At 40.7% G+C, this 11856-nt stretch overlaps 2 non-coding genes across 2 annotated transcripts; one reads left to right on the top strand and one right to left on the bottom strand.

The window, feature by feature from the left end:
- Positions 1 to 2124: 2124 nt before the first annotated feature.
- LOC147930939 (small nucleolar RNA R71) lies at positions 2125 to 2231 on the bottom strand. Its single transcript, XR_015576918.1, has one exon. It is a non-coding gene; the product is annotated as a small nucleolar RNA R71 (small nucleolar RNA).
- Positions 2232 to 8067: 5836 nt separating this feature from the next.
- LOC147930938 (small nucleolar RNA R71) lies at positions 8068 to 8174 on the top strand. The gene has a single exon (XR_015576832.1). It is a non-coding gene; the product is annotated as a small nucleolar RNA R71 (small nucleolar RNA).
- Positions 8175 to 11856: the final 3682 nt, after the last annotated feature.

Here is an 11856-nt window from a genome sequence, read left to right as displayed (position 1 = left end):
CAAGAGCAGCATTGAACCTTTTGATATATCATGGTTTTTATGTGTTTTTAGCCATGATATAAGTCTTAAATATAGAGTCTTCTTGGTATTTTTAGAGTCTTTTGAGTCTTTATAGGATTTAACATGGATGGGAGCTTAATGGAGCTAAATTGGAGGATTTGGAGCTTAATCAAGCATTGAGGCAGTTGGGAGACGAAATTTAGAGAGTGTATCGATCGACACAGTATGTGCATCGATCGATGCTAGGCCAAAGTCAGAATTGGAAGTTTTCCCACAAGTTTTGAAGATTTACAAATCGGCCCCAAAGTCTTCCATATTTGCATCATTGGTCCCTGGCCGTGTTTAGGAATATAAATAGGATTTTTATGGTCATTGTTTAGACCTAAGCTTTATTTTTTTCCCTGTAACTTTTGAGAGCAAATTCCTGAGAGATTTTTAGAGAGCTTTTGGAGAGAAGAATCAAGACTCCTTCAGAGAAGATTCAGAACTCCTTTACTTCTTCTTTAATCTCTTTCTTAATGCAATTTATTCAGAAGATGTTTTGTGTTTCATTGATTATGTCTGAGTAGATCTGCTTGTTAGGTTTAGGGTTTCTCATTAGGGATTTCATGGATTATTAGATCTGTTATTATTTAGGATTCATTATCTTTCTTGTTCTTCATCATAGGTTGTTCTCAATGCTAGATCTTTGATTAGTCATCTGGATTTAGATCTTAGGATTATTAATTGATATTATAATATAATTGATTTTCCTGATAAAACCTTTGGTGAGCAAAATTATTTCTTGCAAAGAGATTTGATTTAATAATTTTGTGAACAATCTAAACTTGTTTTTAAAGCTGATTTATTACCTAGAATTTTGCAAAGAGATTTAGATTTTCTGGTTTTAAATTTAGATAATATTTGCAGTGAGAACTGATTTATTTTATAATTGTGTTTGGAGTTCAAGAACGGTGCTTAATTGTTGAATCCTGCTTATTTAATTAATTGATCTGATTTTCCATGATTTCCTGAGAATTTCCCTAAGCCTAGCGTTTATTCCTATTGATTTACAACTCTTTTATTTTCTGTTTGTGCATTGCTATTTAAATTTAATATTTTGATTTAGCATAATTAAAAGAGTAATAAGTCTATTGTGTGAATCTAGAGTTCTTGTGGATTTGATCCCTAAGTACTACAATTGATCTCTTAATTTGAGAGAGTAGCTCAGGGTTAAATTTGAGCATATCAAATTTTGGCGCCGTTGCCGGGGACTCTTTTGATTCACCATTAGATTAAAGTCTTTGATTTTGTCTAAATTTTTCTTTTTCTATTTTACTCACACGCTTTTGTTTCTTTTCTCTTGTGTGTTTCAGGTACATGCCTAAGCCTAGCACCAGGAAAAATCCTACTGGTCCGGTTGTTAAGCTTACAAACCAAGAGTTAGGACAACTAGATCGTGAAAACACAAAAGCAGCCAAATCAGCGAAGATGGCCAATATAATCATATTGAGACCTGATGAGGCTGGGGTTTTGAAGGATCAAGAGGGTAATGTGTACAACGAGCAAGGCCAGAAACTTGATGCTGAAGGACGGGTTATTCAGGAAGAACTCATCGTGGCCGATGGGAAGGCACATGGCGTCGAGCGACGCAACGATGGCATCGATCGACGCAACCAGGACGGCATCGATCGATGCAATGCTGGCATCGATCGATGCAATGCTAGAGCTGATGCGGAGAATGTTCAGAGGCGACGGGATGACAATGGAGAGCTTGTCAAGACTCTTGCGGACTTCAACAGACCAGACTTGTTCTATGAGAACCGCTCCGCAATTGTCCCTCCTCCATTCCCAAGGAATGACTTTGAGCTGAAGCCTGCCTACTTCGCTCTTGTTGGACAAAGGCCATTCCAGAACCTTCCAAATGAGAAGCCTCTAGACCACATAGAGCACTTTGAGGACATAGTCACAAGCATCAAGGCTAATGGAGTCACAGAGGACTATCTCTACTGCAAGCTCTTCCCCTACTCTCTTGCTGGGGAAGCTTCTCATTGGTTAAGGCAGCTGAAACCAGGATCTCTGACAACCTGGCATGACATCAAGGTGGCATTTTTGAACTATTTCTATGATGATGCGATGTCTGATGAGCTCAGGATCAAGCTTTCCACCTTTAGACAAGGTCCTACTGAATCTTACAAAGCTGCTTGGGTAAGATTCAAAGCATACCAGAGGGACTGTCCACATCATGGGTTTTCAGAGGTGCAGCTGATTAGTATCTTCTTCAGTGGTATTGATTGGAGGTATCAGATGGCTTTGGATGCTGCTAGTGACGGGAACTTCAAGACAAGGTACCCAGATGATGCTGAGAAGTTGATTGAAAGGTTAGCATCAAGTAACAGTACCAAGAATGCAGACTTAGAGCGGAAGAGAGCACATGAAGGCAATGGTTCAAATCAGTTTGCTGCGGTGAATGCTAAGTTGGATACAGTGCACAATCTTCTTGTGGGAAAGAAGTCTGTCCATTTTGCTGAAGATGTTGAGATTTTTGAGCCAAAGCCAGAGACTAGAGAAGAAGATGTCAACTATGTGTATGGAGCTGGCTATAAAAATCAGAGATTTGGTCAGAAGAATTCCTTCACAGGAAATCCAAGCAGCAACTTCACAAGGAGCTATGGATCTTCTTCTTACCAACCCCTCCCTCCACCCAATTCAGAGAGCAAGATGGAATCAATGCTTGGACAGATCTTGGAAGGTCAACAGAAGTTAACAGTGGACTTCAATGGAAAGATTGATTCTGTTTACACTGAGCTGACTGGGAAATTTGAAGCACTAAACACTCATGTCAAGAAACTAGAGAATCAAGTGATTCAGATTGCTGGGTCTGTTAAAAGACAAGAGGAACTTCTTTCTAGAACACCTGAGAACTCCCACTATGCTTGTAATGCGATTTTGGTGAAGGCAAGAGATGAAGATACGCCAGTTGATCCAGCATCGATCGACACTACACAACAGCATCGATCGATGCAATCATCACAAAGCGATCGATGCAATGTCAGCATCGATCGACACCCCCCACAGACAGCTACGGTTTCTGTTCCAGTCAAACCATCCGATTCACAACAAGCCTATAAGCCTAAGGTTCCTTTCCCTAAGCCTAGGAGGTCTAAGCAGGAGCTTGAGGAAGCTAGATACAAAGCTATGATGGATAAGGTGATGATAGAGATGCCTTTGATTGATGCTGTCAAGTTTTCTCATAGTATTAAGAGATATGTGAAGAGGATGGTCACCAATGGTTTGAGTCCTAAGGAAGGAGCACTGCTTACAAAGGATGTCAGTTCCATTCTGTTGAAGAAGCCTCCACAGAGGAAGAAGGATAAGAAGCAGGAGGTGGTTGTCTCTAAGGAAGTAAGTGCAGTGATTCAGAGTAGAATTGCAGAGAAGTTACCAGATCCTGGAAGTTTTGTATTAGATTGCTCTATCTCCACAGGAAGGTTTCCTCATTCTCTATGTGATCTTGGCTCTAGTATCAACTTGATGCCATATTCTGTTGCTGTGAGACTTGGGATGACGGATTTTAAGCCAACTAAGATCTCTCTTATCTTAGCTGATCGATCTAGAAGGATTCATGAAGGTGTCTTAGAGGATATTCCAATCAGGATTGGAGATTGCATTATTCCCACTGACTTTATGGTGCTGAAATATGACCAAGAGCCTAATGATCCTCTCATCTTAGGACGCTCTTTCTTGGCTTCAGCTGGTGCTATCATAGATGTGAAGAAGGGACACATATCTCTGAATGTGGATGATTTGGTCATGAACTTTGAGATGGATAAGCTGAGAAGAGCTCCCACTATTGATGGTCAGACATTTTCTGTGGAGATAGCTTCTGATGATGATCTGATCATAGAGCTTCATAAAGACATTACTGCTAGGAATGTCAAAGAGTAAGAGCCTGTTGAGGAAGTGAGTAAGCAAGCTGCTAAGCTTGAAGATTGGAGTGGAGATCATCTAATCAGTACTAGAGACCATGATGAGGTTCTGATGCATGACAAGTCGCTGGTAGATGACGTTTTTGTGATGGAAACACGGATTGCTGAGGTTAGTTGCAGAAGCGTTGAAGAAACACGAGTTGCAGACCATGCATCGATCGATGCAGCTGTTGCATCGATCGACACTCCTTCCAGAGTCAGCTCGGACTTGTCCAAAATCGAAGATTCTCGTGTTGGATCCTTAGCTGCAAGTGCTAGACCAGTTGTAAAGTTGAAATCTCATCATTCCACAGTCCAGAACCCAGAGGTAAGGCCAAGGTATGCATCTCCTTCTCCCAAACCTTCTCCATTCATCAATAGGAATTTGAAAGGTACAAAAACTGTTGTGCAGTTAACCAAGCCACGAGATTATCGTAGAGTGCTTGTTTCTTCTGTTGATGATTTTGCAGGACTTAAAAGAAAGCCACCCATACCTAAATCTCGCCCTGGTCCTGTTCCTCATGTCCCTTGTATACCTCATTCATCTGCTGCCTACACACCATCTTGGAGGAAGTGGACATCCTCTCAGAAGCATTCACTGCCATGTTCCGATCCACTGGATGCCTGAGATCCGACACAGTCAAGCTAATGACTGAAAACAAGCGTTTAGTGGGAGGCAACCCACTGGTAGGTTTTTCTTTTTCATTTTTCTTTTGATTTTCATTTATTTTTATTTTATTCGCCAATCTCTTACTTGATAGCACTGGGGACAGTGTTGTTTAAGTCTGGGGGAGGCAGTTACTAAAAAAAAAAAAAAAATTGTTTTTGAGAGTCAGAAAAAAAAAAAAAAAAAATTGTTTTATTGAGTCAAAATTTTGTTGGGAACTATGATTTTTCTTTTTAGTGTATTGCCTTGGTTGATTAATGCTGCAGATTGAATTCACAAATCCGACTAATGAAAAATCCAATGGCTGACCAGTGAACCAGAGACATCCGAATTTCCAACAGAATCCATAAAAGCTTGAGGTAATTTCTGTACTTTTCTTTTTACCTCATCAAGGAGATTGATTTTCATAGAGCTTAACTCCTTGTTCATACCTGACAAGTAAGATTTTAGAAAAGAAAAGAATTGGTACTCCTCTCCCTTATTTAAATTTAAAATATTTTTCCTGAGAGCTTTGTTTAAAAAAAAAAAGGAGAATAAAAGATGAGATGATTTTGATAAGTTTAGAGGGTTAGGTAAATTACCTGTGATCCCATTATTCTACTCTTGAGTCAAATGATCACACAAAGCTTGGAAGCGAGGGGTAGGTAAATTACCGACGACCCCATTATTCGCCTACAACTTTGAGAAAAAAAAAACAAAGCAAAGCTCTAAGGAAGATTAAATAGAATAAGTCTGGGGTAGAGAAAGAGTACCACATGTGGTAAAAGATAAGTCTTGCTTGTTATGGTATTGTACGGGAGTGAGTCTAGAAGGTTCTTGACATTGATCAAACTAATGAGACCCACCGATGAAAGCTTAATGGAGGAAGTGGTGGAATTTGGTTTGAATTTGGGATGCTATGAAAGTCAACGGAGAAGTACATGGTGGTTCGATTTGGATTTATCAGCTAAGCATGTGGATTAAGGTTTGGATGATCATGGCATTACTATTAAAAAGAAAATGAGTTTCTGCGTTTTCAAACCTCTTTCACATGGCTAAGTTTATGTTTTGCTTGAGGGCAAGCAAAGGCTAAGTCTGGGGGAGTTGATATATCATGGTTTTTAGGTGTTTTTAGCCATGATATAAGTCTTAAATATAGAGTCTTCTTGGTATTTTTAGAGTCTTTTGAGTCTTTATAGGATTTAACATGGATGGGAGCTTAATGGAGCTAAATTAGAGGATTTGGAGCTTAATCAAGCATTGAGGCAGTTGGGAGACGAAATTTAGAGAGTGCATCGATCGACACAGTATGTGCATCGATCGATGCTAGGCCAAAGTCAGAATTGGAAGTTTTCCCACAAGTTTTGAAGATTTACAAATCGGCCCCAAAGTCTTCCATATTTGCATCATTGTTCCCTGGCCGTGTTTAGGAATATAAATAGGATTTTTATGGTCATTGTTTAGACCTAAGCTTTATTTTTTTTCCCTGTAACTTTTGAGAGCAAAACCCTGAGAGATTTTTAGAGAGCTTTTGGAGAGAAGAATCAAGACTCCTTCAGAGAAGATTCAGAACTCCTTTACTTCTTCTTTAATCTCTTTCTTAATGCAATTTATTCAGAAAATGTTTTGTGTTTCATTGATTATGTCTGAGTAGATCTGCTTGTTAGGTTTAGGGTTTCTCATTAGGGATTTCATGGATTATTAGATCTGTTATTATTTAGGATTCATTATCTTTCTTGTTCTTCATCATAGGTTGTTCTCAATGCTAGATCTTTGATTAGTCATCTGGATTTAGATCTTAGGATTATTAATTGATATGATAATATAATTGATTTTCCTGATAAAACCTTTGGTGAGCAAAATTATTTCTTGCAAAGAGATTTGATTTAATAATTTTGTGAACAATCTAAACTTGTTTTTAAAGCTGATTTATTACCTAGAATTTTGCAAAGAGATTTAGATTTTCTGGTTTTAAATTTAGATAATATTTGCAGTGAGAACTGATTTATTTTATAATTGTGTTTAGAGTTCAAGAACGGTGCTTAATTGTTGAATTCTGCTTATTTAATTAATTGATCTGATTTTCCATGATTTCCTGAGAATTTCCCTAAGCCTAGCGTTTATTCCTATTGATTTACAACTCCTTTATTTTCTGTTTTTGCATTGCTATTTAAATTTAATATTTTGATTTAGCATAATTAAAAGAGTAATAAGTCTATTGTGTGAATCTAGAGTTCTTGTGGATTTGATCCCTAAGTACTACAATTGATCTCTTAATTTGAGATAGTAGCTCAGGGTTAAATTTGAGCATATCACCTTTCCTCTAATTCCCCTTCCTCTACTATAGGCAGTTGAGGTTTATCTTTCATCTGAACGTCTACTCGATGTATCATCCGATCACCATCATCGGGTGAATCATCGGGTTCAGCCTCGGGTGGTTCTTCGGTTTGTGATTCTCGAACCAGTGCTCGATCATCAACTCGATCAATTTCCTCGGGTGAAGGCTCGGGTTCATACTCAGATATGTAGTACCGGGACTCATTTATCCCATAATGATCCATATCCTCCCCATCTTGAACATCGCTGTCCTCAGTGAGGTAATCCTCATAATCATCATCAAGGAAGATGGCTGGGGCAGTGGCATAATCCTTTGGGTTCTGAACAGCTTTAGTTGGAAGCTGGTTGATTTTTGGAGGTGGTTGGTTGTTGTAATGGCCCTCTAGGTACCTCAGCTTAGTGTTGAGGGAATCATACTTGGCATTCAAGTCATTATATCCAGAATCGATCTTGTTGATCATTTCTGCGAACCGTTTTGCATTGTCCATAGCAGTCGATGTTTGGTTTTGTATCATCTGCTGAATTAGGCCACGTAGGTCAGCTTCTTGGGATTGGTTCTGCGGGCCTTGTTGTTGTTGGAATCCAGGTGGTGCAATTGGTTGGTGGTAATTACCAGAATACTGCTGCTTAGGAGCATAGCCTTGATTGTATTGGACAAAAGACTTTTGCTGGACCTGGTTCCCTTGAGCTGCGGATGGGTAGATTTGATCTTGAGGATTGGCAACATTCGGGTTACGGTAGGACAGATTCGGATTAGGTTTGTAGTTGTTGTACCCTTTATTGTAGCCTCCTTTGTTGTTTACATCCTCTAGCTGAGCATTCTCCCCATCTTGTTGCAGAAACTGCTCTTCTTCTAAGATTGCATGGACATGATGTTGCTGGTTGAGGAGCTTATCAAGCTTGTCATTGATGGCTTTCATGTCCCTCTTGTACTTGGCCTCTTCCTCTCCAGTAGATCGCACAGTGCGATCGTACTCCTCATTGTAATGCCCATCAGATTGAGCCAAGTTATCCACTAGATCCCAACCTTCATCAACATCCTTGTTGAGGAAGTTACGATTGTTTGCGGTGTCCAGCAACATCTGTATCTTAGGGACTACACCTCGGGATAGTGTACTCAGCAATGAAGCATTGCTGAATCCATGATGAGGGCATCTGCTTGTGTATCCCTTGAAGCGTTCCCAATCTTCACTGAACGTCTCATTGTTCTTCTGAAGAAAGCTGGACATATCATTTCGCAGTCTTGCGGTTCTGGAGTTGGAGAAGAATTTGGCTAGAAACGCCTTCTTGCATGCTTCCAAAGTGGTGATGGACTCCTTGGGGAGTGATTTCTCCCAGATGTGTGCTTTGTCTCCCATAGAGAATGGGAAAAGCCGGAGTTTGAATCCATCTTCACTAATTCCATTGATCTTAGTTAGGCTATAGAGCCTATCAAACTCATCCAGATGGTCCAATGCGTCCTCCATTGGCAATCCATGAAAATTGTTACTTTGTATCATCTGGATGAGACTACTCTTTATCTAAAAGTTGTTGTTTTGAACAGCAGGTGGCACAATGCCATGTCTTTGAGTGTGAGTAGATGGATCATCTCCTACTCCTACGTTGGTCCTCTCTTGAGGAGCTGGTGGACCATTCTGAGTGTTCATTGTCTCCTCAATTGTTGGTGGTTGTGGTCGCTGGACTTGTTGTTGACGGAGTAACCTTGGCCTGTCGATGTTGTCGATGAAAGGACTCAAGTGTTGGCTAACCTTAGAACGTGTTTGCATGCACAATCAGTGAACCGAGTGAGTACACGAAGGTCAAGCGGTTCCATGAGATTGAGTGACGGGTCAGGTGGGTGCTCGGATTGTACCTGAAATGCAAAACAAACAAACAAGAAAGTGAACAAGTCAGTTCCGAACCAAAGTATAAATGAGAACTTGATCTAGCAAGTGCTGAAATCTTAAACGTAGAAAATTAAATTCAACCAAATGGCAACGATGCCAAATTGATAACAGGATTTTAACCCAGGGTACCAATTCTCGATGCAGTTGTAGTACAAAGGGTTATCAATCCAAATGGTTGTTATGCTAGCAGATGAGATATTATCAGAACTATGCAAGTCAAGCCAGGCAAGAAATGGTTTTGATCTAACAATCCTAAAATAAATAAAAGAAAGCAAATAAACAAGAACCACACGACCTAAGCACTCGATGCAAGCATTCGAGTATAAGATCGGGTGGGGTGATAGAGTAAGCAAGATGAGTATGAACAGCTCGAAGGGTTACACGAACCTGGTGATCGAGTACCAGTTCGGGTAAGGGATCGAGTTATGAATAAAAATGTAAACAAGCAAAATGTGAAAGCTCCTAAGTGTTCCTGACCAGAATGGATGTCCTACATGTCTCAAGCAAATATTCCTTAGACAATGAATCTCTAAAATCTTGTTAAAACACTCTCGTGATAGAAACAATCAACCTTGATCCCTTCCCTACCCAATTCTCGTTGGGGAAACATGACCAAGCAGGCAATACAAACCGATTCATTATTGTCAATAAACTCCTTACACATCTAATCTCTTAGGCTAAGTGAGTAAATCTCTAGCACTGATTGGTTCAAGCATTTCATCTACACCTCTCGATGGTAAAACACCCTAGATCTAATCTCAACCTCTCGGTTTGTTAATAGCATTGAGAACACCAATCTAGAAAGGAATTTAGAAAACATAAACAACCAAGCTAAGACATCCTAACCGATCAATAACACCTAATTGTCTATCCCATGCCTAGAAACTTTGTTTCACTACTCAGATTTCATTGCAGAGAACATAAAAACATAGATAAACGAAAATTGCATTGTATTAAAAGATAAAGTAGAAGTAAAGAGTACAAAGTAGAAATCTAAAAGGATATCAAAAAGAAGTAAAATAAATCCTAACAATAGTAGAAAAATGTTTGAGTCGCTCCAGATCTCTCTCAGAAGCTCTCGCTCTTTGGTTTGAGGGTTTGCGGCATGCTAGGGCGAGAGGAAGAAGAGGGGGGTTTATATATGGAAACCCCTTTGACCTAGCTTCCATGTCCTGCCCGAGGGTCTGCTCGATGGGGTGCTCGAGGATGAGGTCGGGTTATTCCTCGGGTAGGTCTTCGGGTTGTTCTTCTTTCTCTTGGATCCTCCTCGATTGGGTTGGGGTTCGGACTATTCTTCCTGCTCAATAGCTCCTTCGGGTACATGCTCGAATTTGACCTTGTTTCTCCCTATTTTAGGCTCTAAAGCACTTGTTTTCATCCAAAATATGCAAATGCAAGAATGCAACACCCTAAATGGCATTCATGCGAATTCCTGCAGTTAATGACCTAAAAATGCTAAGGTAAGGGTATAAACAATGCAAAATATGGACAAAAAAGGATGCTTAAAATATGTAAATTAGAGAGTTATCAATGGCTCCTTATGAGGCTTTGTATGGGTGACCATGCCGTACACCATTATGCTGGACTTAGGTGGGGGAGAGGAGCATGTTCGGGGTGGATTTTGTTCAGGAGACCTCAGAAAAGATTCGGGTTCTCAAGCTGAACATTAAGGAGGCTCAGGATAGGCAGAGGAGTTCTGCTGATAAGAGGAGGAGAGATCTTGAGTTTCAGGTAGGAGACAGAGTGTACCTCAAGATGGCCATGTTGCAGGGTCCGAACAGGTCATTTATAGAGACTAAGTTGAGTCTGAGATTTATGGGTCCGTTCAGAGTGATTGAATGGGTGGGACCAGTAGTATATAGGCTGGAGTTGCCTGAGGTTATGCGTGCGTTCCACAAGGTTTTCCATATTTCTATGTTGCGGAAATGTCCCCGTGAGGATGATCAGTTGTTGGCTAAGATTCCTAATGATCTTCAGCCTAACATGACCTTGGAAGCGAGACCTGAGAGTTCTCTAGAGGAGGATCAAGGAACTTCGGAAGAAGAAGATTCCTTTGGGACTATGATGGTGTTGAGGAGCAGACTTGGGAACCAGAGGCGAGGATGATGGCAAGGTTTAAGAAGTGGTATGAGAAGGAAGCCGCGACTTGAGCTTGTCTAGCCTGGTCCCAGTTGTAATCTGTGGTTGGAGCGGGAATAGAGTATTCCAGCCCATCTCTCTTGTTTACTTTGTCGCTTAGGGGTGGTTGGTTGTGCGACTAAGTAACAAGATGAGGTGGTGTTTGGGGTACGAAATTCCCGTGAATCGGGGTTTTGGAGGAAAGTTTCTGAAATAGAAGTTTCCAAAAGTGAAAAGTTCCCAAAAGTGGAAAGTGCTAAAATGGAAAGTTTTATGTGAGTTAGAATTTGTCCATTTTAGTGGTGGAGAGCCTTAGAGAGGCTTGTGTGACTTAGTGGCGGACTTTTGAGTCATTGTGCCTGTGTGTGATGGTCTTTTGAGACATGGTATGGCCTTTGTGGCAGTCTGTTTAGCCAATTATGTGGCTTTTGTGGCAGGCTGTTTAGCTGAATATGTGGCCTTTGTGGCGGGCTGTTTAGCCACCATTGCCTGTTTAGGCGGTCCTTTGGGACGAGTGGTCTTCGTGACGGTTCTTCGGGACAAGTGGTCTTTGTGATGGTCTTTCGGGACGAGTGGCCTTAGTGGCGGTCCTTCGGGACGAGTGGCCTTGGTGGCGGTCCTTTTTAGGACATTTGGTTGGCCTTGGTGGCGGTCTTGTTTAGGACATTTGTTTGGCCTTGGTGGCAGTCTTGTTGAGGACATTTGTTTGGCCTTGGTGGCGGTCCTGTTTAGGACATTTGTTTGGCCTTTGTGGCGGTCTTGTTTAGGACATTTGTTTGGCCTTGTGGCATGTATATGATTCTTCTGTGGTCATGAGGTATTCCAAAGAGGGGATATATGGTTGGTAGGACATTGTGATGTTCTACGCGAGCCACGGGAAGGAAACCTGGATAGGGACAGGACTCATACGTGTTTAGAATTG

Source organism: Camelina sativa, chromosome 12 (genome assembly GCF_030686135.1).
Source record: "Camelina sativa cultivar CO46 ecotype springtype chromosome 12, ASM3068613v1".
Classification (NCBI taxonomy): Eukaryota; Viridiplantae; Streptophyta; class Magnoliopsida; order Brassicales; family Brassicaceae; genus Camelina; species Camelina sativa.
Note: the sequence above shows the minus strand (reverse complement) of the source record. Positions and strands in the feature narration are given on the sequence as shown.